Source organism: Eumetopias jubatus, unplaced genomic scaffold, assembly GCF_037043125.1.
Source record: "Eumetopias jubatus isolate StellerSeaLion01/CBP00866 unplaced genomic scaffold, mEumJub1_p1.0 scaffold_7, whole genome shotgun sequence".
In the NCBI taxonomy this organism is placed as follows: domain Eukaryota; kingdom Metazoa; phylum Chordata; class Mammalia; order Carnivora; family Otariidae; genus Eumetopias; species Eumetopias jubatus.
The window spans coordinates 120,111,598-120,137,669 of NW_028274813.1; positions in this window are offsets into that span (position 1 = coordinate 120,111,598).

The window sequence follows — 26,072 nt, forward strand, 5'->3', positions numbered from 1 at the left end:
CATAGTAAGTGAGAATATATATATATGTATGTATGTATATACACACAGTAATTGTTTCAACATTTTTATGATAATAAACAACAGTACACGGACCCTGATAGGAGTCTAAATTGTAGAGTTTCCCAGAGAGAATGAATTACATGGACAGATTCCAGAGAGGTATAACCTAATTCTAAATTGATCATTTGTCAGGCATTTAGAGGCAGGGAAACTGGTCTCAACCTCTCCTCATCCCCTCTTAGAGAACAGATAAATTAGAACAGAAAGCAAAAACCGGACTCACTGCAAAATGCAATACTTGATCATATCATGTTACCCAAGCTTTACACTTTTTGTTCTCAAACCACTCACTTTGAAATTAGATGGTTGCATTGAAGGGTATGCTTTTGCTGACAAAACGGGTAAGATTATTGTTGAGGGAAAATATACAGAGGATAGATATTTCTTGTAAACAGAAAGACTCCTTGGCTCTTTATATTTAATTTTGCAAAGACGAATAATTGACCACTCACTGTGTGCAGGAGCGTGCTGGGCTCTATGGGGAATGACAAGATGAACACAATATCCTTTCCTCCAAGAATATGAGATAAAGGGACAAATAAGTAGACCAAGATAAAAAGAAGTAAAACTGAAAGCAACAGGACTATTGGATTGCAGGAAAGGCGAAGTTCTCTCTGGCAGGAAGGACCAGGAGGGCTTCATGGAGAAAGTCATATTTGGAACTGAGCTTGCAGGATGAGGAAGACTTTAAATTGAGTGGGGAATAGCATGCCGAGGCAGAGACGCAGGTGGGCGAAAGTGGAGGAAGTAAGTGAGGAGCTCGGGTGGAAAGCAAAGAGGAAAAATACATTCAGGAAGTTGTTGGAAGAGAGTCTAAGGGTAAAACAGAGGTGGGACCAGGTCCTGGAGGAAGCTGAGCATCATTCTGAGGTTCTGGACTTTATTCTGAGAACAAACACAAGTGCTGATGACTTGGGGGTGCAAGACTGACGTGTACACTAAGAAGACTAATTTGGAGACTGTCCACTGAAGGAAGGCAAACCCAGAGGAGTGGGAGTCGTGTTTTGGGGCTCGTAGAAGTCATGTAGGTGGGAGGCACTGGGGATGGGGACTGGGTAAGTGGATGAGGAGGCAGATGGCCTTAAGATGCACATAGGGGGTGCCTGGCGGGACCTGTGGCCCGCTGGGTGCATGGGGGAGGAAGGGGGTGCTCGTAGACAACACCAGTGCGTGTTCTAGGAAGACAAGCAGCTCCCTGACCTCCCTTCCAGCTGGAGTCTGGCTTTGTCTCTTGAGCTTCTTCTCCTTCCCTCCCTTCTATGGAGGGTTGTGTGAGCATGTGTGCCCAGTGTGCATGTCCCTGCGTCTGTCTGATCAGAGCCAGAAGGAGAGAAAGAGACGCAGATGTGGGAAGGCTAGGTCACTGTCAGAGAGTCTAGAAGAGAATCTAGATCATGGCGCCCGAGAGAATCGGGGACGGAAAGTGAATACAAAAGCGGGCGTCCCAACTTTGATCCCTTTAATGCATGACAGAATGAAGAACCGATTCATTTTAAATGATTTTTTCCCTGATGATGTTTAAATCCTGGAGGCCAGACTCCAGAATTGAAACCTAGGGATCACGGCTCCAAGAGGGCTGCACGCATCACGGACCGTGGTTGGTTTGGTTTGGTTCTGAGGATGGCAAGGAAGGAAGAGATTTTCAATTTAATTCATTACTTTTCCTGTTAAAGGTAAAGGCCTAAGTACCAACGTCCAGGAGGCATCATCATCGTGAAGGACTGCCCTGTGATCCGTGACTGTTGTCGAAATGGGCTTGTTCACTCGCCACTAACCGCAGGTGGCTTCAGTAAATACAGTGAATAAGTAAAAATTCAGATCCTCAGTGTAGCTGCAAGAGTAGCTCTTAGAATATTTTAATCTGCTATAAACTGTGCATGTGCATTATAACATCACACCTGCATCTAAGTCCAGATTATGAAGATACACACAGTACTTTGTAAGTCATCTTATCAAACAATTAAATTAGATTTTTGGTGCCCAATTTAACCAAACTTCTGAGTGATCATTTAAACTGTATGAATGTGAGGTTTGATAGGTGTGTGTCATTTTAAAGGTAATTCAATTTCACTTTGGAGAATTTTTAAAAATATGGAAAGGTAGAAAAAAGCTATCTTTTGCCCAACCCCCAAGTAACGACTGTTTCCATGTTGATATAGTTTTTTTAATGTTTTCTTCTCCACATAGATTTCCTGGTTGTTTTATATAGCCCAAATTATAGTTTATGTGTAAATTTGTATCACTTAATACGAGTATTTCCAGGTCATTATAAAATCTCCATAATTATTATTTTCACAGGTAAATAACATTCCATCAGATCAGTATGCCATGATTATTTAATTATTCCTCTATCATTGAAACTTCAGGTACCTGATACTTTTGCTAATAGAGGAACATCTCGTTGTATATTTTTTTCCTGCTTAGGTTTTTCCCTTGAAATGTGTTCTCAGAAGCAGGATTGCTCATTTAAGCGTAACTGTATTTTAATCAGAATAGCCTCACCCGATGTATAAATGCAGCGTCTCCCATTTCTCACAGGGAGAAGAACAAACAGTCGTGGCATTTCACGTGGCAAGCTTGCAAAGAGAGCATGCTTTTCTCTTTTTCTGGTTTTCTGTCAGGCACACAGGGTCAAAAAGCAGGAAGGGTAAACTAAGGCTGGTGTCAGATGAACTGTCCCACTGGAGAGGTGATTAGACACTACAGAAAAGTATGTGAAGCCCACTTACTTGTTCCCCGTCTTTGGGCCCTGACTCTGGGTCTCTGGTCCCTCCACCCAGGTGTGATGGACACTTGCTAACACCTGTCTGAAACGCGGCGTCAGCCTCCCCTGTCTGGGGCTCTGGGTCCTGCCCCTCAGAGCCCCAGAATCATGGAGAAAAGCCATAGCGCCTAGACTCTGATCTAATGACAACATCACTATGGGTCTCTCCCCGACAAAACACATTCTACAGTTCACTTAAACAAAGTCGGTTCTCTTGGTTGAAGATTTTCTCAGGTCTTGGTGGTGCTCTCTTACTCTGTGAACTCCCAAATGGGAAATAAAGTACATAGCATTTTCCAAACTTAGTTGCCTACAAAAGCCTTTTTCCAAGGACTTCTTTTTTTTAAATTTTATTTTATTATGTTATGTTAATCACCATACATTACATCATTAGTTTTTGATGTAGTGTTCCATGATTCATTGTTTGTGTGTAACACCCAGTGCTCCATTCAGTATGTGCCCTAAGATGTGGTGTGTATATACACACACACACACACACACACATATATATATACACACACAATGGAATATCATGCAGCCATCAAAAAAACCCCACAAAATCTTGCCATTCGCAATGACGTGGATGGAACTGGAGGGTATTATGCTGAATGAAATAAGTCAATCAGAGAAAGACATGTATCATATGACCTCACTGATATGAGGAATTCTTAATCTCAGGAAACAAACTGAGGGTTGCTGGAGTGGTGGGGGGTGGGAGGGATGGGGTGGCTGGGTGATAGACATTGGGGAGGGTATGTGCTATGGTGAGCGCTGTGAATTGTGCAAGACTGTTGAATCACAGATCTGTACTTCTGAAACAAATAATGCAATATATGTTAAGAAAAATAAAAAAGAAGATAGCCAGAGGGGAAGAATGAAGGGGGGGAAACTGGAGGGGGAGACTAACCGTGAGAGACGATGGACTCTGAAAAACAAACTGAGGGTTGCTGGAGTGGTGGGGGGTGGGAGGGATGGGGTGGCTGGGTGATAGACATTGGGGAGGGTATGTGCTATGGTGAGCGCTGTGAATTCCAAGGACTTCTTAAAGGTCTACTGATGGATGGTAAAAATGTTAGGAAACAATACTATGAAATGTGCCTCACATTACTGCTTCCTCCCTCCGTACCCAACCTCCTCCACCCAGACATTCCTCTGAAATGTGGGACGTCACCCTCCAGCAAAGCACGGTGTTAGCACTTTTGAAAATAAGTGAGCAGGTGGTCACTGCTCCCCGCATTTTATATCCCTTGTGTAAATACAAATTAACCAATTTCTTGTCTTCAAACCACTTTTCTAACAGTGTCTTTGTTCAATAATTTGTGCTCTAGAAAACATATATGTACTTAGGAAGATTATACGGCGTGCACCATGAGCAGCGTATCTTTACATTGAGCTGGCTGAACTCACCTCGAGATCATCAACCATTCATTATGGGGCGGGGGGGGGTGGGGGGTGTGGCGAGTAAAGAAAGGAAACCACATGTTAAACATCCCTGGACGCAAAACTCCAGAATAATCTGGGTTTAGGCTAAAATATAGACTTCAGGGATTGGGATGAAAATGAGAACCTGAGGACATACAGCAGTTTTAATACCTTATTTAGTAGGTTAGTATTCAGAAGCTAGGTTGTACACCGCCTTAGCAGGCAGTAAACATATTTCTTCTTTGGGAAACCGGTCATAATTGCCCAACATGGATAAAATAAAAGTGTTCGCTGAGCATCTCTCTTAGACTTTCTGCTTAATTAAAGAACATATTATATTCAAATATTTCTGAGACACTACAAATACCATCTTGTGTAAGATGTAAACTTTCCTGGTTACACATCATGGAAATGAACTTTTGACTCAGATCATCCCCAGCTATGGCCAATGTGTTTAGGGTAAATCTTCCTTTACAGAAAGAGCCATAATTTTGAGCTGAAATTATGTATAGAAGTCGTCACTCCAACTTGCCCAGTTTTGCTGGAAACTCTACATGAAATATGAGGCTGCGGACTAGGAGCTAGAGCTTTGCCTCTTCTGCCGGCACGACACCCACAACAAGGCAGCCGTAGACAATGGCCTCAGACACCAGCTTTCCAGGGTCTGGATGGAGCCAAGATGTGTGTGCATGCCTAGTACCAAGTGGAGTCCAGCCTCCTCCCAAAATTGGAACCCTCTGTATACAAAACACACTGGCTTCCAGGAACTAATTGATAGAAAGCTTAAGCATTCAGTGAAATAATACAAACAACTATAGCTTGAAAAGTAGGGTAGCCAAAGCTCCAGACTATAGATCATAATGTATTCAAATGAGTCAACCCAGAGCTCCAGCTCTTGGACTCTAGAGAATGAGACAGGTTTCTATATGCTAGGACGTCACTGCTGACAAGTAAAGAAACAGAAGGAGTGTGAATGACCTGCAAAACACAGCCCAAGAGGACTTGGATCCAGGGAGGACTTCCCAGGAATCCAGGCCTTCCTAGGAGACAGTCTGCTTCTCTCTCTCTCTTTTCAGAGCCATCTTAACCACAAGTCCTCTGGCTAACTACCTCACCCCGCTGCTCCGTCCTTAACATCAGCTACATTCTGAGTGCAACCACGGTTGGCTTTTGACCACCATGGATTCTAGCCAGGGGGTTCCTGAAGACACCAGGGGTTGTCAGAGACAAGCTTTCCCACTCTCTGACCATAAATTGATGGTTTCACTACTCTCACTGAGCTGCCCAGGCTCAGAACCTAGGAGTCGATTCCAGAATTCCCATGTCCCTCCTCCCCAAATATAATTACTCATCCAACTTTGAAACTCTCTGTACTGTCCTCCATTCCCTCCAACACACACCACTTATTACACTCCTGAGTTTTCTTGAAAATGTGTCTTGTCACACTAGACCCTGAGATTCATGAGGGTCAGGGCTACATCTACTTCCTATTCCTAACTCTGTCCCCGGTTATCGTGCCTGGCTCACAGTCGATGCCTGGGCATGTTTGGTGGAGGGAATATGACCCAGCCAGTTGCTCTGTTCCATGTGTTTCTTCCCTTGCTTTATATCCTTGCCAACGCCATCATCTTTCAACTAAGACTCAATAATACAATGATTAAATTTTGGATAGTGAATGCTGTGAAGAAAATAATGTGTAATAAGAAGACTGAGGCAGGCCATGATATCACAGACAAAACAAAGATGTCTCTGAGCAGAGGTACAAATGATGAGGAGAGAACTATGTGACTGCCTGGGAGGCAGGGGAAACATTCCAGAGGGAAACAAAAGTGAAGGTAAAGGCCCTGAGTTAGGAATAATGGCATCCTGCTTGAGGGAGAGCGAGAGGACCAACACAGCTAGAGCACCATTAACCTGGAGAAGAAAAGCTGGAGATGAGGTTGAAGAAGTAGCAGGGACTAGATCATGCCCTAGGTACGTCAAGAAATGTGGATCTTATTCACGTGCAATGGGAAACCATAGCATGGATTTAACTAAGGCATTTAAGTCACCTAAGTTAAGTCATTTAAGTCAAAAAATCATGCTGAATGCTGTGTGCAGAGTGGGTTGAAGGGGACAAGAACAGACAAAAGAGACCTGTGCAAGCATTTACGCAGAAATGTAGGAAAGAGATGGTTGCGGATTGTTCTTGGGGAGAAGTTGAGGGAATAAGTAGTGGTTAGATACCATATATATTTCAAAGACAGAACCAAAAGAATGTGCTACTGGGGTGCCTGGGTGGCTCAGTCAGTTAAGTGTCTGCCTTCGGCTCAGGTCATGATCCCAGGGTCCCGGGATCGAGCCCCACATCGGGCTCCCTGCTCCGCGGGAAGCCTGCTTCTCCCTCTCCCACTGCCCCTGCTTGTGTTCCCTCTCTCGCTGTCTTTCTCTCTGTCCAATAAATAAATAAAATCTTAAAAAAAAAAAAAAGAATGTGCTGGTAGATTGGTTGTGGCTGATGAGGAAATCTGAGGAGCCAGGGAGGCACCTGGGCCCTGGATCTTGGGTGAATGGTGAGCTGGGGGAGGAGCAAGTTTGCACGGTGGAGACAGAAGTCACAGGAAGAGAATTTGTTGGGGTTAAAGTGAAAATATCACGTGAGCAATTGGTATGCAGCTAGAGCTTAAACAAGAGGACTGGGATGGGAACATCAGTTTGGGAGTCAATCGTATGTAGAATGTATCCAGATCTGTAGGATGGGTGAGTTCAATGAGCCATGTGTTTTACTGTCATGAGCTTCCCTTTGGCCAGGAGCCATGCAAGTGCATAATGCCCTAATGAGATTGTCTCAACACCTTCAAACATTTGACTTTTACATCTACCTCATGACCCTTAAGGGAATCATTAAACTTTAAGGACTACGTAGAGAAAACAGGGGGAGAAGTGAAAGGCAGAAGAAGTTCAGGAACTCACTTGACCCCCAGGGAGGCAACACCAGAACACACCGTCTACACCAAGAAATGGTAACAAAAGTCAGGGAAACTCTCCAGCAAGTGTGACTCCAAGTTGTTTCAGCAGCAGCAACAAGAGCAATGAACAAAGGCTGGAGATGTGGAGCCAGAGGTGAGTCAAGCACATCCCCCCAGAGCCTCTGCCTCTACCAATCTCTTAGTCTAGGGATAGCTGGTCTCCAGAGACCTCCTCCATTCAGACCCTTGGGGACATTTATCAGCAGAATGGTTTTCTTCAAGCACAGCCAGCCCTGGGAGGCCCCAGTACAAGAACTCCAACGAGGGTGCTGGCAAGCTCAGCTCCAGGTTTGGCCATGCCCTTCCCCCCAAAGGGCACGCTTCTTTATCTGCAGACCCCTTTGGGTGACCTCTATGTCTGTACCTACCGCTCCCTACCGTGAGACTTCAATCCCAAGTTAGGGCTGACCAACTGGATGAGAACCATCATAGCATGGGGACTTTTCTGAATTCACAGAAGAGTCAACCCACTGAAATGTCCTGCTGATCCCTAAGGGGAACCATGAAAAACTGAAGAAAACAGTTTGTTTGTGTAATTCATTCACATTGCTGCCCCAAATTATAAGTTATTCTTTTTTTTTTTTTTTTCGCTGTAGATCAGTGTTTCTCAGTCTTTAACATCAGAATCGTCTGAAGGGCTTGTTAGAACAAGGACTGAGCCCCACCTCCAGAGTCTCTGGTCTGCTAGGTGTGAATCGAGACCCAAGAATTTGCATTCCTAACAAGTCCCCAGGTGATGCTGTTGTTGCTGACGTGTGGTCCGTGTTTTGAGAACCACTACCGTGGAATATTCCATTGTGCAACCATCCCGCAATTTATTTACACTTTCTACTGCCTGTGGACATCTGGGTTGTTTTCACTTCGGGGCCACTATAAATAATGATTCTGTGAATCTTCTTGTCCACCACATTTGTTCACATATGTAACGCGTTTCTGTTGGGTCCCTAGGAATTGCTGGGTCATACCACATGTGTGTGTTCAGCGTTAGGAGATACTGCCAAGTTTTCCAAAGTAGTTGTAACTAATTTACACTCTCAGGAGCAATAAATATTTGCGAGTTCTTGTAATGCACAGCATTCCCACCAACATTTAGGCTTGCGAAGCTTTTAAGTCTCTGCCAATCTGTTGACTGTGTATGTGGTTTTCATTGTGGTTTTAATTTTCCTTTCCCTGATGACTAATGAGGTGGAGGCCTTTTAATATGTTTATTGGGCATTAGGTTTTCTTTTTAGATGAAGTGCCTCATCAAGATTTTGCCCGTTTTTCTAATTGATTTGAATGAGTTCTTTATACATTTTAGATACTAGCTCTTTGTCACATGTGTTGCAAACATTTTCTTCCATTGTGCAGCTTGTCTTTAATCTTGATGGTGCCTTCTTGTGAATAGCATCTCTTGATTTTCATGGCGTCTGTTTTATGGAGTCTCAAACTATCTGCGGTGAAAGACCCCCCCTCCCAATCAACGGGGGACTGATACTTTTAGAAATTACAACATGATGATTCCATAAACATATAATTTTTTAAAAGCACTCGAAAAACTTTAAGCATTTTTATGATCAAGAAATGTGTTCAGGAGACCCTCCCCTCATCCCTAAGCCTCACCCAATCTTCTGAGGATTTTGTATGCAAGAATGAAGCGAGACTTGGGAATCAGAGTTTTGTACTTATCAATTGACCCTTAAACAGAACACCATCCAAGTGCCAAGCTTTTTATCATTCAGTAGAAGTCACAATAGACATCTTAGCCTACTTGCTCCCAAATATTCCTGCACCCATTCTTTTTTTTTTTTTTAAGATTTTATTTATTTATTTGACAGAGAGAAAGAGCTAGCACACACAAGTAGGGGGAGCGGCAGGTAAAGGGAGAAACGGGCTCCCTGCTCATGACCTGGCCAGAAGGCAGAGGCTTCACAACTAAGCCACCCAGGCACCGCCTCCCCACCCCCCCACCCCCGCACCCCTGCACCCATTCTTGACCTTCACTGTATTTCTGTCCTCATTCATGAGCCTCCAGTCTCCTTGAAGCACAGAGATGGTTAAAGTCCTGGATGTGATTAAGTCATCTGTACACATGATATATAGTGATAAAAAAATTATTATGGTTTTAAAATCATGTCCCCCCAAAATTTTTAATTAAAAATAAATTTAAAAAATTAAAATAATTATGGTTTTAAAATCATGCCCCCCAAAATTCAAAAAAAATAATAAATTTAAAAAATGAAAATAAAATAAAATCATGTCCAATGTCCCCAGAAATTTTTTTAAATCAGAGTCCTAATGTCAAGTAGACTAGCTGGGTGGCATGCTCATAATATAGTTTGATTGTAGCAAAACATTTAAAAGCTTTCCTATAGGATATAATGATAGATAAAATGGTACAGTGAGAACAGGAAGATTACACCATTAAGTCCTAGAAAAGGGAATGTTTGAGCAATATTATTATATAAAAGAAATTAAAAGGTAAAGACTGATTTAATTGATATGATCCTTATTTTCTTCTCTGTGAAGAAGACTTTTTTTTTTAAAGATTTTATTTATTTATTTGACAGAGAGCGAGAGAGGGAACACAAACAGGGAGAGTGGGAGAGGGAGAAGCAGGCTTCCCGCGGAGCAGGGAGCCCGATGCGGGGCTCGATCCCAGGACCCTGGGATCATGACCTGAGCCAAAGGCAGACGCTTAAGGACTGTGCCACCCAGGCGCCCCTCTGTGAAGAAGACTGAAAAAATAATTATGTGGTTCCCGCCTGTCACTGTTTCTGTGCCTATCCATCTCGGATTGTGAGCCACTTAAGAGCAGGAGTTAGATCTCCTTGTTCACCTCTGCAGTGGGTTTTTTTGTAGATAATCTTTAACAGATTTAAAAAGTTTCCTTTCATTCCTAATTTGTTAAAAGTTTACCGTAAATGAATGCTTGTGTACATGTTTTTCCTACACCTCTTGAAATGATCGTGTGGTTTTCTGCTTGAATCAGGAACCATGGCCGCATGTTCCAATAGACTTTCTCTTCTGAGGCTCTTGAGGTGCATCCGGTTTGTCATGATGTAGCATCACGTCTACACATAGCTGGATTCCGCTTGCTAATGCTTTGTTCGTCAGTTCACGAGCAAAACTGGCCAGAAGTTTTCTTCTCTCGTACTGTCCTTGTCCTGTTTCGATATCAGTGTTACACTTGCTTCATTAAACAAGTGGGAGGAAATTCCTTTTTTTTTTTCTATTTTATGGAGTATTTTATGTGAGTCTAAAACTGTATATCCCTCCAATTTTAGGATATGTGCTGCTAAAGCGAGCACTAAAACTGTATATCCCTGAATTATTTATTAGAACCTGCCTCTAAAGACTCTAGACTCAAGGGCGCCTGGGTGGTCCAGTCAGTTAGGTGTCTGCCTTCGGCTCAGGTCATGATCCCAGGGTCCTGGGATGGAGCCCCACATCAGGCTCCCTGCTCGGTGGGCTGCTCCTCCCTCTCCTTCTGCCGCTTCACCCCACTTATGCTCTCTCTCACTCTTTCAAATAAATTAAAAAAAAAAAAAAAACCTGTTTAAAAAAAAAAGACTCTAGACTCCGGTATTTCTTTTTAGGAAAACTTTAACTACAAATTACTTTCTTTAATGATTACAGTGAAAACCGTGCCTTCTGTTTTTCTTGAGTCAACTTGGATAAGTTATATTTTTCTAGGAATCTGTCCATTGATACCTAAGTTCTAAAAACATGGGGCACAGGGCGCCTGGGTGGCTCAGTCGTTAAGTGTCTGCCTTTGGCTCAGGTCATGATCCCAGGGTCCTGGGATCGGGACCCGCATCAGGCTCCCTGCTCGGCGGAGAGCCTGCTTCTGCCTCTCCCACTCCCCCTGCTTGTGTTCCCTCTCTCGCTGTGTCTCTCTCTGCCAAATAAATAAATTAATTAATCTTTAAAAAAATAAATTAATTAAAAAATGGGGCACAAAGTTATCCGTAATAGTGTCTCATTACGTGTTAATATCTGCAGCGTGTACAACTCTGTTCCTTTCTCTCTCTGGTATGCTTTATTTGAGCTTTCTTATTTTCTTGATAAATACTGCCAAGGCTTTATCCATATTATTAATCTTTTCAAACAATGAACTCTGCCTTTGTTTACTCTCTTTATTGTCCCCCTTCCTCTTCTATTTAAATAATTTTTATCCTACCGTTAACATTTTCTTTCAGGGGGGTTATTTTGTTTTTATTTTTTTAATTTACTTAGAATCACTCAAGTCATTACTTAGGCCTTTCTTCTGTTCTTGCAGACATAATTAAGGCTTTACGTTTCCCTCTACCAAATTTAGCTGCAAGTCAAGTTCACTTATTCTGCCTTTTTGTTCTTGGCCAACCCCAAATACATTCGATTTTCCATTATGATTTCCTCTTTGACCTCTGAATTCCTTAGAAGTGTTTTGAATTTCCAAATGGATGACATTTTTTAGTGCTTTTTCGATACTGATTTTTGAATTTAATTTTTGTTAACGTCCAAGAATGCGAGCTTATGGTGCCCATCCTTAAAAATGTGCTGGCTCTTATACGCAACCAATGAATCGTTGAACACTACATCAGAAACAAATGATGTACTATATGTTGGCTAACTGAACATAATAATAAAAAATAAATAAATAAATTTTTAAAAAATGTGCTGGCTTTTATGATCTAGTATCACATTGTCCAATACGTAACGACTAGCCACAATGGCTATTTAAATATAAATCCATTACAATTGAATAAAATTTAAAATCCGGTTTCTTTATTGCACTGGCCGTATTTCTGTTGCTCAGTGGCCACCACACCAGACTGCAAATACGGAACACTTCCATCACTGCATGAAGTTGTGTTGGATGGCTCTGGCATGGTGTGGGCTCAGTTCTTCTAAAGAGGCCGTGTGTGCTTGAGAAGAGTGTGACTGGTGCAGTTGTGGGATACAGGTTCTGCCACACACAAATCCGATCGTGTTGTACCGACTACTGGAGAAGTGTGCTAAAATCTCCCACGATGGTGGCGAGTTTGTTTACTGCTCCATGAAGTTCTGTCAAGTTTCATTTTACATACTTTGAGGTTATATCATTACAGGCGTGCAAGATCAGAATTGTGACATCTTCCTTGTGACTTGCATGATTTAATTTTCAGGTGTTGATCTTCTGTGTCTCCAGTGACATTTTTTACCTGAATATCTATTTGGTCTGATATGGTTACACCTGGATATGGTTTGTCTAATAGAGCTGTCCCTTTATATGGTTCATGTTTACCTGGGGTATCTTCTCCCATTCCTTTACTTTTCAACTGTGTATTTTACTTTCACTGTGTCTTTTAAGCAAATAATGACTGATCTGTTCTTTAAGTCCCGGGTGACAATATTTATCTTATAACTGGATGGTTTATGTCATTAACATATATTGAAATTAATGATAGATTAGATTTATTTCTACCATTTTATTTTGTGTGCTTTATACTTTTCTTGCCCTTTCACTTTCTTTGATTTATGTATTATTATTTTTCCTTTCTTGCTGTGTTGTAGAATAGTCAAGTTGCTTTCTTCTTTACTATGTTGAAGGTTTTGCACTCAGTGCCTACCTTGTGGTGCTTTCTCTAGAACTTGTAACATCCACACGTACCTTAGTAAAATCTTATGTTAATCAGTATCCCACCTCTTGAAGAGATTATATTTTTACTCTGATTAATCCCATCCTGACCAATGCAGTTTATGTCCAGTACTTTGGGTTTCACCTTGTCTTTATTTAAATCAGGTGTTATTTTAGTTAAATGGTTAATGATTGTTTTGCCCTGATCATTCTTAATTCCTACATTTTCTTGTCTTTGGGCTTCCGAAGAGTTCTACTTTCTTGTTAATTTAGCATTTGAAGGGTTTTTATATACATGTGTGAGCTGACAGGAGTCACTCATTTAATGAAGATCTTTTTTATTAAAGCCTAGGGGCTCATGATTTGGGGAGCCTTCCTTGTAGCTTGAAAGAGACATTTCAACCCAAGAGAATATTTATGGAGACTGTGAATGAGCACAGTTCAAGAAGTTTTAGAGACACCCCTGGAAAATTCATCACAAACATGTGCACAGCCCTCCAAGTGTGAGTAAGACTTGTCACCTGCATTACTTCCTGAGGAAAGTATAATGATAACCTGCAGTATTCAGATGAAGAAAATGTGTCTTAGATTACGGATGATCCCCAAAGCTTGAGAGAAAGATCTGGAACATGAATCCAGATCTTCTGGCTGTGAACCCTTCGGGCTGTGCTCCACCCCTCCACTCGCTTGTCCATCATAGATTGTTGAGACCAGAGTTGGAGATCCTCCAGCGGTCGTGTCCGTTTAATGTTGACAGCAAAGAGGGGAGATCTCTGCCATGGGGAGTGAGGGATGGATGAGTAGAAACTGAAGAGAGAATAACACGTTGGAGTTTGTTTTGTTTTGTTCAAAACACTGTGATTATTCTCCTAATGTCCAATCGTAAGTGCTTGCTCTCGCTTGATTGCTGTCCAAATCTCCAGATGTCTTGTAAGACAGATGCTCCAGCATGTCAAACATTTGGCCCCTTTAAGATGACAACGTATGGTTCCTGAAACACTCAATTACCAAAAATAATTGTGCTGTACTTAATAAATCCTCAGTGATGCAGCAAGCATGTGGGCAAGGCAGTATGGTAGATGTCATACAGCAAGAATAATGACAACAGATGTGCTACTACCGAGTCCTCTCTGGGACAGCCACTCCCGTTTCCTACTCCCTGTTTCAAGATTAAAAAGTGGAGCTCATTAATGAACGGTCTGGCCTTACAAGAAAAAATATACATTCTATGATCTCGCCAAGTGCCCCTGCCAGAGTCCCCAAGACAACCCCTGTCCACCCTTGGAATTCCAGGCTCTTCTGTATACTTTAGTCATCATGGACTCTTCGGAAGGCTTCACTTTCCCTCCAGCTCTCTCCTGCCATGTCAAGAGTCTTTAACTCTCATTTTAAAAATGGCATCAGATTGACAAATGTTTAATTCTAGAACCCCTTTCTATCCCTCATCCGTGTAACTGTGTGACTCTCCTGCATCACCTTACATCTCATCCAAAAGAAGGAAGTCACTGACCCTGGTGACTTCCTCAGGGCTGCCCAGAGCCTCTGGCTTTATGCTACAGCAGAGGCCCGAGCTTCTTCTGTCTGCCCTGTAAGCCAACTCAGCCCCAAAGACCACACATTCCTGAGACCCAAGTAGTCTCCCATCCCTTGCTTCTTCCAGTTTCAGGGCTTTCCTGCTTTGACCACTGCTAGAACCTCATCTTCTAGGTTCAAATCTCAGAGGCAGTCAGGCAGCCCTAAGAGAGCCACTGAAGAGAATTCAACCATGTGCCATGTCTGTGTCTACCATGAGCTTCCAGCAAAGACTCCCCCATCCAGGGAGCTATCCCCTCCTAGAGCCCGCATTGCCATGGTGGTTCCCAGGTCTAGAAAGACTGAGTGAGCAAGGAGAGATATCCTGATCCAGCTTCTCCATGAGCAAGTAACAGGTGTGGTTTCCTCTGCTCTGACCCATCATAGTCTTTTTTTTTTTTTTTAATCCTCAGCAAACTGGATTCAGTTTTGGGTCTCCAACCTCTGGGTTCCTCTGCCTTAGACACTATGGACAACCATTAATACAAGTGGAAACGACTGGTGATCACCATCTCATGTTTCTCTGTGTGACACCCATGCAGCATTCCCAAGAAAAAGGTGTTCGAATCCTATAAAACTGGAAGTGGTCTCTGAAACACAGAATGATGTTTAACAGGCTTGGCAAAAATCTCACAATGAGGTCTTCCAGAATCGAACTCTGAGTCTCCCCGACTCAACTCTTCTCTCTTCTTTTACTCACTAGAGCCAGAGGCAGCTTGAAGCTGCAGAGTACTGAGTGTGGGAGCCCCCGCTGGGACTGAGGCATAGTTGGGAAAAAGACAAAGTAGAAAAGAAAGCACTAGCCACAGAGAATTTGCTCATAGATGGGGGGGTGCTTGATCCCCCTGCATATTGCTCATCAGCCTTCATCTTTAACTCTGCCCCACTCTCTTTGAGTACCTCATCTCCAGTTCCATTAAGAAAACTGCCTCCTGCCACCCAACCACCAATCACATTATTTCCTCACCCATCACTCATCCTTACTGCATTTCATTCTTCCAGATCATGACTATTCTCCACGCTGGTGCCTTTGAGATCACCCCCTCCACCTCCTTGGAAACGGTCTTCATCAGTCTTTACCTCCCTGCCCTATATCTGAAATCTCTCTCTCCCAGCACTTTCCCTTCGGTAAATAAGCATGCTTGTCTCCCCCATTCTTTTTCAAAATCCCTACCTTAACCCTGTGTGGTAGACAGAATAATGCCCCCTCTGCCCCGAACACGTCCATATTCTAATCCCAGGAACCCATGAACATGTTATGTTACGTGGCAAAAGAGACTTTGCAGGCGTGATTAAGTGAAGTATCTCGAGATAGGGAATTCATCTGGATTATCTGGGTGGGCCCAGAGTAAATCATAAGGGTCCTTATAAGAGGAATGCAGAAGGATCAGAGCAAGAGAAAGAGATATGACAATAAAACACAGGTCAGAGGGATGCCATTGGTGGAAGGGGAGCATGAGCCCAGGAATACAAACAATCTCTACCAGGTTAGGGGCAAGGAAGAGATTCTCTAGAATCTTCAAAAGGAGTGAAGTCCTGCCAACAGCTTGATTTTAGCCTATGAGAACTATTTTCCAATTTCTAACCTCCACAACTATAAGATAATAATTTTTTGGTTGTTTTCAGTCACTAAGTTTCTGCAATTTGCTACAGCAGCAATGGGAAGCTTATACACCCTGCATCCTCCTTTAGCTAACCTTCAAGACGTTCTTCTCTCTCATCCAAACTGGCTCCCCTTCTTTTCCCATTAACCCCTCAAATCACTGTAATCTCTTCTCAGAGAGAAACACCGGAGGTATTTTCCCACCAATTCCCATTCTGGAACATTCCCGTATCTAGAACATAGTCTCTTTGTCTCCGTCTCAGAGCACTGGCTCTAACTCAAGAAGATAATCCTTAAGATCTTCTGTAAAACAAAACCTGTTGCCTCAGACCCTGGTTGCCTTGAACATTGTTTGTTCATGCATAAGAAATTCTCCACTACTTTAGTGGGTCTTCTCTTCTCTGTGGTTGAAAATATTTTCCGTCTGTGTGGATTTCTTGGAAGAAAGGGTAACACGGAAACACCTAATTAAGGGTATTTTACTCATTGTTTGTATCCCTTCAAATTCCCCCATGCCCTCTGTGAGCTCTGGCCCCTCACCCTGGTCCCGCCACTCCACCACACCTTCCCCCCAGACAAGACTGCCTTTCTGGAGCCCTCCTCTAGCTGGTCTCCCATTGCCCGTTGGGATCCTGCCCCTCTCCAAACTCACAGCATGGCTCCCTTCATCCTCCTGAGGACTTCAACCAGCAGGTGAGGTCTTGGCTCCCCTCCCTTCTTCAGACCTGTCCTGGTGTCTAAGGTCAGCTGTTCTGTCTTTCCCCTGTGCACCTGCTCCCGGGCCCCACACCATCAGTGCCATCTGCATGGGTGAGGAAGACGGTACACTGAAATGTCTTTAATGTCACTGAATGGAAACTACTATCAAGAAGACCCAAATCCACTCTCTACTGTCTGCTCTGTGGATGGAAGGGTCTGGGTGAGTTTTCCCTAGGCAGGTCCCTCTGTTGAGGAGAGCTGGCTACCTCATGTCTCTGCCTTGGCAAAGTTGTCCCGTTTGGCCTACTTTCTTCTTGCACACATCTCTTGTGGCATCTAGTTTTCTCAGCTTGGCTGATGTGTGAAGCTACCACATCTCAGACTTTTTTCTGTTTGAACTCCCAAGTTCTGAGACAAAGTGTCTTGACTCCAGCTCTTCCTTGAAGGAGACTCGGCCGCTGAAACTGTCCTACACCCCACACCAGCATCCTCCAGGATGGCCTTCGTGTGTGAAACACACAGCAGCTGGCCACCCGGCAGAAGCCCCGGGGTCTCTGCCTGGGCCTCTCTTCCTTTTCCTTCCTTATGGACAAGCTCACATATTTCAGCCACTACCTCCTCCTCAAAAGGCCTGATGCGATTGACAAAGAACCGCAACCAACAAACAAGAGCAAGCTTTCGAGGATAAAATTCTGACTGCCAAAATGTGTTTTTAAATTCTTAGTGGAAGGGTGGGAAGATAAAAGTGGGAAACCCTCCTAGACAGATGCATCAAGTCTAGAAGGTCAAAAAATCGACATATAAATTTCAGAAAGATGTACTGGCACAGGGAGAATCCTATTCAAAATTGAAAGAAAACTTCTGCAGCTAAAGAGAACACTGACCTTCAGATTAAAAGACACCCTCGAAGAGCTGGATGCTGGAGAAAGGATTCAAACCCAGACACATCCCCGTGAGGTTTCAGAACCTCAGAATGAAGCAGACGGTCCTTAAACTCCCAGACGCTAGAGAAGGAAAAGCAGGTCACTTAAAAAGAAACAAAAATTGAACAGGATCGTCCTCAGTGATCCTGGATGACCTATGACAACAGAACACCCTGTTCTCTGGATGAAACAGTGCCTTCCAGAAGCTCAAGTAACTGAGGGGTCAGAAGAAATGAGATTCAGGAAACAGTCGCTGCAACCCAGCAGAGCAAGGAGGCGCTATCCCCTGTGACACTAAGGCACCAGACCTGGAAGGCAGCCGTTGCCGAGGCCAACAGGCTGGCTGAAACTCAGCAACATAATCAAGTCAGGGGTCTCACATCCAGCCCCAGAGTAGCGATTGCTCGCATAGGACAGAGAGGCACCAAAGATGGTGGTGGTAGAGAAACGCCGTCCCCGCTCCCAGGGGTCACAGTCTAGGCCAAAGGAAACAAGCTAGGGTGGGCCCCAGCCTCCCATCCAGATACATAGTGTAACCGTCCCCTGGCTCCATGACAGAGCTGCAGCTCCTTGGCAGCGTGGTGAAGCCACATGTGACTCAGTTGCGCCACGACTGGGAGTCCAGTAGGAAAAGGGGATTCGAGGAACGACACTCCCATTCCACCCCATGGCCCATCCTTCTGCTTTCCAAACCAGCTTGCTTGCTTGCGTCCTCCAGCACCCCTGCCCCCCTGAAGGGCAGCCACAGGCAAGAGATCAGTGCCACCACTTTGGTCTGGGCCCCTCTGGACTGGGCTGGGCTGGGCAGAATTTCCCCCAGAGCCTGGCCTGTGGGCGGCCTCTTGACTGAGGCAGACGCTCCCCTATTTGCTATCCTTTTTGATTTCTGATCAAAACAGAATGGAGGTGTGGCAAAATGGAGAAAGTAACTCGATATGTGTATATGATAAAACTGCCATTTTACCCCAAGTTAGAAGGAGCTGAGAGATTGAACAGAGAAAGAAAGAAAACTGGAAGTTAATTGCTACTTGACAACAGAATAAGGAACTGAGAGAATGCCTTGCATTCTTGATTATCAGTCCTCCCTGAATTACAAAATAAACAGGATAAAACCGTATTTTCTCTATGCGGACTGAAGTGTGGCATTAAGAGGCTCTGGTAATTAAATTTAATTGGAGCCAGATTTATAAAACAGACTGTGGGCTGTTGGGGGCGAGGCCTGGGCACCATCCGCCTTCCTCTGTGCGTAAATGCTGGCTATTGTACTCGACACCGTGATATAGTATACGCAACAGAATTTAGAAATAATTGCCTCATAGAAGGATCAAAATGGGGTCTTCTACTGATAATTATAAGATTTTTGTAAGTAAATCACGGCCGGATGGACTTCTTTGTAAGGGACAGCATTCCACAGCAGGTTTGATATTTAAATGCTAGGGATAGTATTTTTGTTAGGACTCTTAGAAAATTAGGCATAAAAAGCTGTTTCCCCTCGCCAACCCAGCCCAAGGCCAGCACTCTGGATCCGTGCAAAGTCAAACTGCTTCTCTCTAAACGCATCCCCTGCCGGCTTTCAGACAGACCTCCCTCCAGGCAGACAGACGGCACTGTGTGGGAGAAGCTGGAGGCTGGTCCCATGGTCAAAAACAGCACTTTTGGAGCAGGGGGTGCCTTTCTGAGACGGCAGCAGGGAGCACGGACCAGAAGTAAAGACGGGGACAAGTTCCTGGTGACAGCGTAAGTGCCAAGACCGTGTGGGAACAAAGGAGAAGGCAGTGGGGTCGAGGTGGCAGCTTGGGGAAGGAGAAAGGGAAGTAAGAGCAAAGGGAAAAGCAAGCACGTGGAGAGAAGCGTGCGAGGAGTGAAGCCGGCCAAGGCAATGGGGCCGCCAGTTACCCTTCACGCCCTGGTCAGAGCATGGGGAAAGATGGAGGAGCTGGTGTGCGGGGAGCGGAATGGACACTCAGCTCCCTGTTTCCAGCCCCAAGTATTCCTTGACACAGGGATGATGTCATATCCATTTTCACCCACATAGCGTCACTGTCAACATCCTGGACAGAACACAGTAAGACGGATCATTCCAGAACTAGCATTTAACTGAGCAGTTACTATGGGCCACGCCCTCTGCCCATGTTCTTATTTCATTGAGTCCTCATCAGTAGTTTGTGAGAAACAGATTGTTTGCCCTCCTGTTATGAATGGGAAAAATAAATCTGAGGGCGATGAAATCATTTTCTTCATGGCCCAATATGCAGTGGCGTTTGTGCATCTGGAACGTCCTTGTCCTTAACAAGAATAAAACCCAAAGAATCGCACGGTGCTCTCAAAGTCTGCAAGCAGCCTAACAAATCTTATCTCGTTTGTTTTATAAACACTTACCTAGTGAAACAAGCAGGTCATTTATTAGTACTCTAGTCGGAAAAACGAATAAACTGGGTTGAAAATTGAAGTCACACAGCCTGGGAAAAGCGCCAGAACTGTGGCCACAGCCAGACCTCCTGAGTCCCCCGACTGGTGAGTTTCCAAGCCCCTTCCAGGTTACGGGGAAGAGCTGGGATCTATTCTCAAATGGAAGCGAGGGGGATTCTCCAAGGAGCAAAGGAGCAACAACGAGTGGGGAAAAACATACATTTTCCCTTATTATTGTATTAGGTCAGGTAGCCTTGACCGATGGAACAGATAAACTCCCACATCTCAGCAGAGTAACAGAAGATTATTTCTCATATATAAAAAATAATTTATATATAATTTTATATGTGTTTAAGGTACATTTAGAACGTACATATATAAAGAAGATGTCAGAGTATAGATGTACGGAGGCAACTGTTTTGACAGAGCTCAACTCTCAGCGGCGAGAAGAGGATGCTCTGGCGAAGGGCTCCTCAGACAATTCCAGTTTCCGAGAAACCCTCTGCCCACCCCGGAAATGCCAGGCTCCCCACCCTTGTACTTCTGGGCCTCGGGACTCTCCTGCTTGATCTTTAGGGGCACCCAGCCATCTGCCTGTCCTTCCTCCTCTTCTCCCAAGCAAGCCGTCTCTGGCACACCGAAGAGTTCAAAGTCGCCAGCCGACAGGTGACCGCACAGGGGTTTCCTTATGCTCGCTCCTCCCAGCCTCATTCGAAACCAGTGCCTTCCAAGATGGTCAGTCTCCTCAAGCCACTTTCATTCCATTCTCAAGGCCAAGGTCACTGACAAGGAAAGCTCCAGATTCCCCGGGGCATTGGACAACGATGGCCGGGGCGTTCTTTACCCACCTGCTAGGCTGAAGCCAACCCAAGGGGATACACGTCCCTACCCTTTCCTCTAGGTTCCAGATGGTTCCCTTGCCCCAGCACATAGCCAACCTCCCCTCTCCCTCATTCCTGCAGGCACAGCTTCCTTGTAGACACCACGTCTCAGAACTGATCAAGCCATCACCCCCAACGAGAAGTTCAGCCACATGTATGATCCACTTAATGTCTAAAGCCGGCCAAACCCACAAAATGTGCCCAGTCATCAGTAGCCCTTCCTCCCCCAGAAGCACCTTGGGGTTCCCTGTGGGGCAGTTTAGGGATGACCCCATCAGGGCAGAGCCCCGGGACTGATGAGGTCATCTGAGGAGGCTCCTTCTTTGCTGCGGCTCAGCTTGCTGATCCTGGGCTTTTGTGGTGACAAGCTGAGACCGTTCATGTGTCTCTGGAACTGGTCGGTAAGCTCCTCCCCCTCCGGGGCTCACCTTTGCCTCAGTGCCCAGAGGATGATCAGAACTGCAGCTGAAAGCAAAGGGCCACCGCAGTGAGCCTCCCACCCAGTCCCTGCTTCCGCTTGTCTGGCACCTGCAGCCTTGGGAAGCCAGCAAGAGAACCCGGATGGAGCCCAGCAGGAACCCCATGTGCAAAGAGGCATTCACCCTCTAGTTAATTAACTAATTCACCTGATCAGTCCACAAACATATGCCAATGCCTTCTCTCTGCCAGTTCCCTTGCTGGGAACTCACGGTCTCTCCTCCCGGACCTCATCCCAGGGGATTTTCCTACCAGGAGTCTCTCGGTCCATCCCCACACCATCTCTTTGAGCAAAGAGTCTGGAGGGCCCCTTCACAGTGTATTGGGCACCAGTCAGAGATTGAAATGGGAGTGGATTTTCTCCCCCAGAGGTATGGGTGAAGGAGATCTAAAAAACAATCCCCTTCAAGCCAAATGGCCTTGGACTCTATAAATTCAAATTTCTTCATGAATCACGGGCTCTCCTCAACTCTTTGCATGGCTCTCAGGAGCCTGATTCTGCTCCCGGCTTGGAGGTTGCTAGGAGGGAAGGGGAGCATGGTGGTATTTAGACGAACGGACGAAAACTCATATGCTCTGCCCAGAAAAATGTCTCTGTGGCCGGGTGGCAATTCTTGGTCTTCGTATTGCAGGGAACTGGGTCAAAGGTCACACACACACACACACACACACACACACACACACACACACACACACACTGCTGATGGGCCTGGTGCCTCTCCCCTCCCCGCCCACCTGCCCGTGACGCACAGGAGTCTCTCTTCCACGTAATAGTGAGGTTCATACCATGTGCCAAGCCCTATTTTCCAGATAAGGCTCTGGTCCCACCTCTCCTGTCCTGGGAATGGGTGTCCCTCTAAGGTCAGCTATTCTGAGCCTCCTGCCAGAGCACCTGCTCCTGGGGCCAGTCCTGCTGGGCAATCGGGAGTGGGGGGGGGGGCAGATTCAAAGGCCTCTGATGAGAAGCCTCGAAAATACCCCACTTCACTGGTTTCCCTTCCGGAGGTGAAGAGCCTTATCCTCAGTCTCAGTCTTGGAGCAGGGGCTTCCTTTTCTTCCTTGCACACCCCTTGCTCATTTGCATCCTGCCCAACTGTTTTTCCAGCCTGCACAGCTGCTGTCGGCTCACCCCACTGCTCTTGCAGGACTGGACATGTTTCTCTCTTTGCCTTCTCTTCCCTCATGGTAACAGACCAAGCAACAGAAGCCCCCGAGAGTAACCAGCCGGTCCAGCTGGGGTCACCGCCCGGGGCCTGTCCCCCTCCACTTACCCAGGGACAAAGCTCTGCCGGGTCAGGTTCCATCTCATCTTTAAGGGTTCCATTGGAACTGCCCCGGGGGATCTTGTGTTAATGTTGCCCATTGGAGAGCAAATTCTGTTCTGTCCTGCAAGCTCAAAGGCTTGGAGGGGGGAAGGGGGTCTGCAGTAGGGGAAAACATGGTCTCTGCTTCCCATCAACTGCCTCCTCCTTTTGGGTTTTCCACCAGCTTTCCCAAGGTCCCACAGGTCCAGCTGGTTGGCCTTGAAGAGGACCCCCTCCTCAGCTGCCCACCAGCCTGCCCTAGACCTGGTGGGATTCTTTGTTTGAAGGATCTAGCCAAGAATACCTCTCCTCTTCTACTGATGGAAACCATGAGGTCTCTGGATCCCCGCCTTATCTATAACTTAAGGAATTCTTAGCCAGGAGCAATTTTTACACATGCACACACACACACACACACACACACACACACACACACACACTCTCCCCACCAAGGAACATTGGCAATGTCTGGAGACATTCTTGGTTGTCAAACGGGGGTGGAGAGATGCTCCTGGCATCTGGTGGGCAGAGGCCAAGCATGCCACTAAACATCTCACAGGGCACAGGACCAGGACGGCCCCTCAACCAAGATGGCCTGTCCCAAGATGTCAATAGTGGCCAGTTTGAGAATCCTGGCCCTAAGGGTTTGGTATCAAGCGATCCTTAAGGTTCTTTCCAGCCTAACAGTCTCCAAAACCTATCAACTTCTTCCCATTCCCGTCCCAGAGATTTACCCATTTCAAGTTCTGAGTCCCAAGTGCTGGCAGTGAATATCCAATGGAGTGAGTAATTTCAAATAGACTAATAACAGTAATGCCTAACAAAAAATTTGTATTCACCTTAAAGATAACTCGTTTGTGTACACTGTGGCGTATTTTTTATCTGTAGAGTACCTACCCATTTAATTTTTTTTTTTAAGTCTCTCCAATTTTTTTAGAGGGCGTGTTGGGGACATTTTTTTTCAAATATTTGTTTGTTGAATATTGGATGAAGAAGTCCCTGGAGACTTTGAAAAACAGTTTTTACCAAACCTTCATAATGCAGTTTTATCTCAATGGAGGAACATGTGATTTTTCCTTAGAATGATGTAGTTTAAGTGGAAGAAATATCGACCTCGTTAAAGGTAAGGCATTTTACATCAGCAAATGTATTTAAGGAACGAAAATGAATCTTATCTTTCCGTGAAGGTTTCTACAAGATTTCCCGATAGAGAGGTGTTCTCCTTGGCCCTGACAATGCCACGGCACGTTATCTACAGACTGGAAAGTCAGGAAATTGCCTTTCTCTACACATTTGCCTCTCTAGTCAAAATTCTTGAATTCAGATTAACCTCTAGAGTGAAGTCAAATCGTTGACATCTACTGTGTCTGAAAACTTGGAAGTCAGAAACCAGTTCCTCAGCCGAACGCAGGGCCCAGGGAACTGAAAGGGAAGAAGAGATCAGGAAAGTATGTGTGTGTGGCCATGGTGGCCTCGTCCAGGAGTGTGGCTGTGTCCGGGGAGGAGGGGCGGTGGCCGGACGGGGGGGCATCCAAGGTGGGGGGAAGGAGGAAGAGGGAAGGAAACAGCCGGAAGGGAAAGACAAGGAGGAGGGCGGGAGGGCTGCTCAAGCACATTATCGCGCCACGTGCGCCCCCTCATGCTATAACAGATTGCCACAGAATAGTTTAAAAATAACAAAATTTTATTATCTTATAGTTCTGGAGGTCAGATGTCCAAAATAGGTCTCACTGGACTACAGTCAAGGTGTCAGCAAGGCGGTGTTCCTTCTGAAGGCTCTAGAAAAGAATCTGTTTCCTTGCCTTTTTTAGCTCTTAGAGACCACCCACATTCCTTGGCTTAAGACGCCTTCCTCCACCTTCAAAGCCAGCGAGCGCACCCCTCCAGCCTCCCCTTCTGTCATCAGTCCTCCTCCGTTAACTCTCCTGCATCCTTATTTCCCCCAGAAGGACCCCTGTGATTACATTGGGCCCACCCAGGAAATCGAGGATGATCTCCCCTTCTCAGGGTCCTTAGCTTCGTCACATCTGCAAAGTCCCTTCTGCCACATAAGGATCACATAGTCAGAGGCTCCGGGGATTAGGTTGTGCATCTTCAAGGAGCCACGTTTCTGTCCATTGCCCCCCAACGCTGAGTCTTTAGCCTGTGAAGCCGGTCCTACCATAGTGAAGAGGACCAGGTGGAACCCTCTGGAAGTGGAGCCCTCTGGAAATGCTCCCCTGGTAGTCCATGAGAAACAATATGAAATATGGTATCCAGGGAAAATTCCAGAGATTGGTGACATCTTTAATGATCTCGGGGATACAGCATTGGAGACCTTATTGTACCTCAGTTCAATTTACCAGTATGGATCCTCCAAAAACCAGATGGACCCTAGGGCATAACTAGAGACTCCCACAAGCTCAGTTAAGTAGTAACCTCAGTTGCAACCGCCCTGCAGACCATGGAATTATTGCTAGGACAAACTAATAAAACTTTGGGTACAAAGTATGCTGCCACTGATTTGGCAAATTCATTTTTTTCTATTCCAACCAGAAAAGAAGATCTGAAACAGTTTGCATTCCTAAGGATCAGACAACAGTATTAATTTGCAGTTTGCCTTAGGGCGATGTTAACTCTCCTGCTCTCTATCGAAAGGTAGTCTAAAGAGATGTGAAGCTCCCGGACATCCCACAGAGCAGCACACTGATCCCTCGCATTGATGACATTGTGCTGATCAGTCAGGATGAACAGAGCTGGTGAGTACTCCAGAGGCCTTGGTAAGACACTTGCTGTCCAAAGGTGGGAAATAAATCCCACAAAGATTCAGGTACCTGTTCCTTTGATAAATTTTTAGGAGTCAAGATGTCAGGGAAATACTGGGATTTTACCTCCAAAGTAAAAGACAGATTGCTACACCTTGCATTGCCTACCCTAAAGAAGGAAGATTGGCCTTTCAGGGCTCCGCATCTAGAAGTACTGCTCTTATCCACATACTAGTTGACACAGAAGGCTGACAGCTTCAAGTGCAACCCAGGGCAGAAAAGAGATTTGTGCAGTCTTGTCACATGAGCCAGACAATCTGGCAGACCATGTGATGTTGGTGGTGTCCGGGGTAGCAGAGGGTGTGGTGTGGAGTTCATTGCAAAGGCCCATGGGAAAAATCATAAGCAGGTCCCGGGGTACTGAATCGAGGCCCCATCATCCACAGCAGAGACTTATGTGACTTTCAAGAAATAGCTCATGTTGTGTGATTAGGGCCTAGTAGAGACAGAATGCTTGATCATGGAGCATCAAATGAACATGTGTCCATAGATGTCCATTACGAGCTGGGTTCTCTAAGTCATAAAGTCAGATGGGCTCACTAGTCCATTGCTAATTGAAAACGAT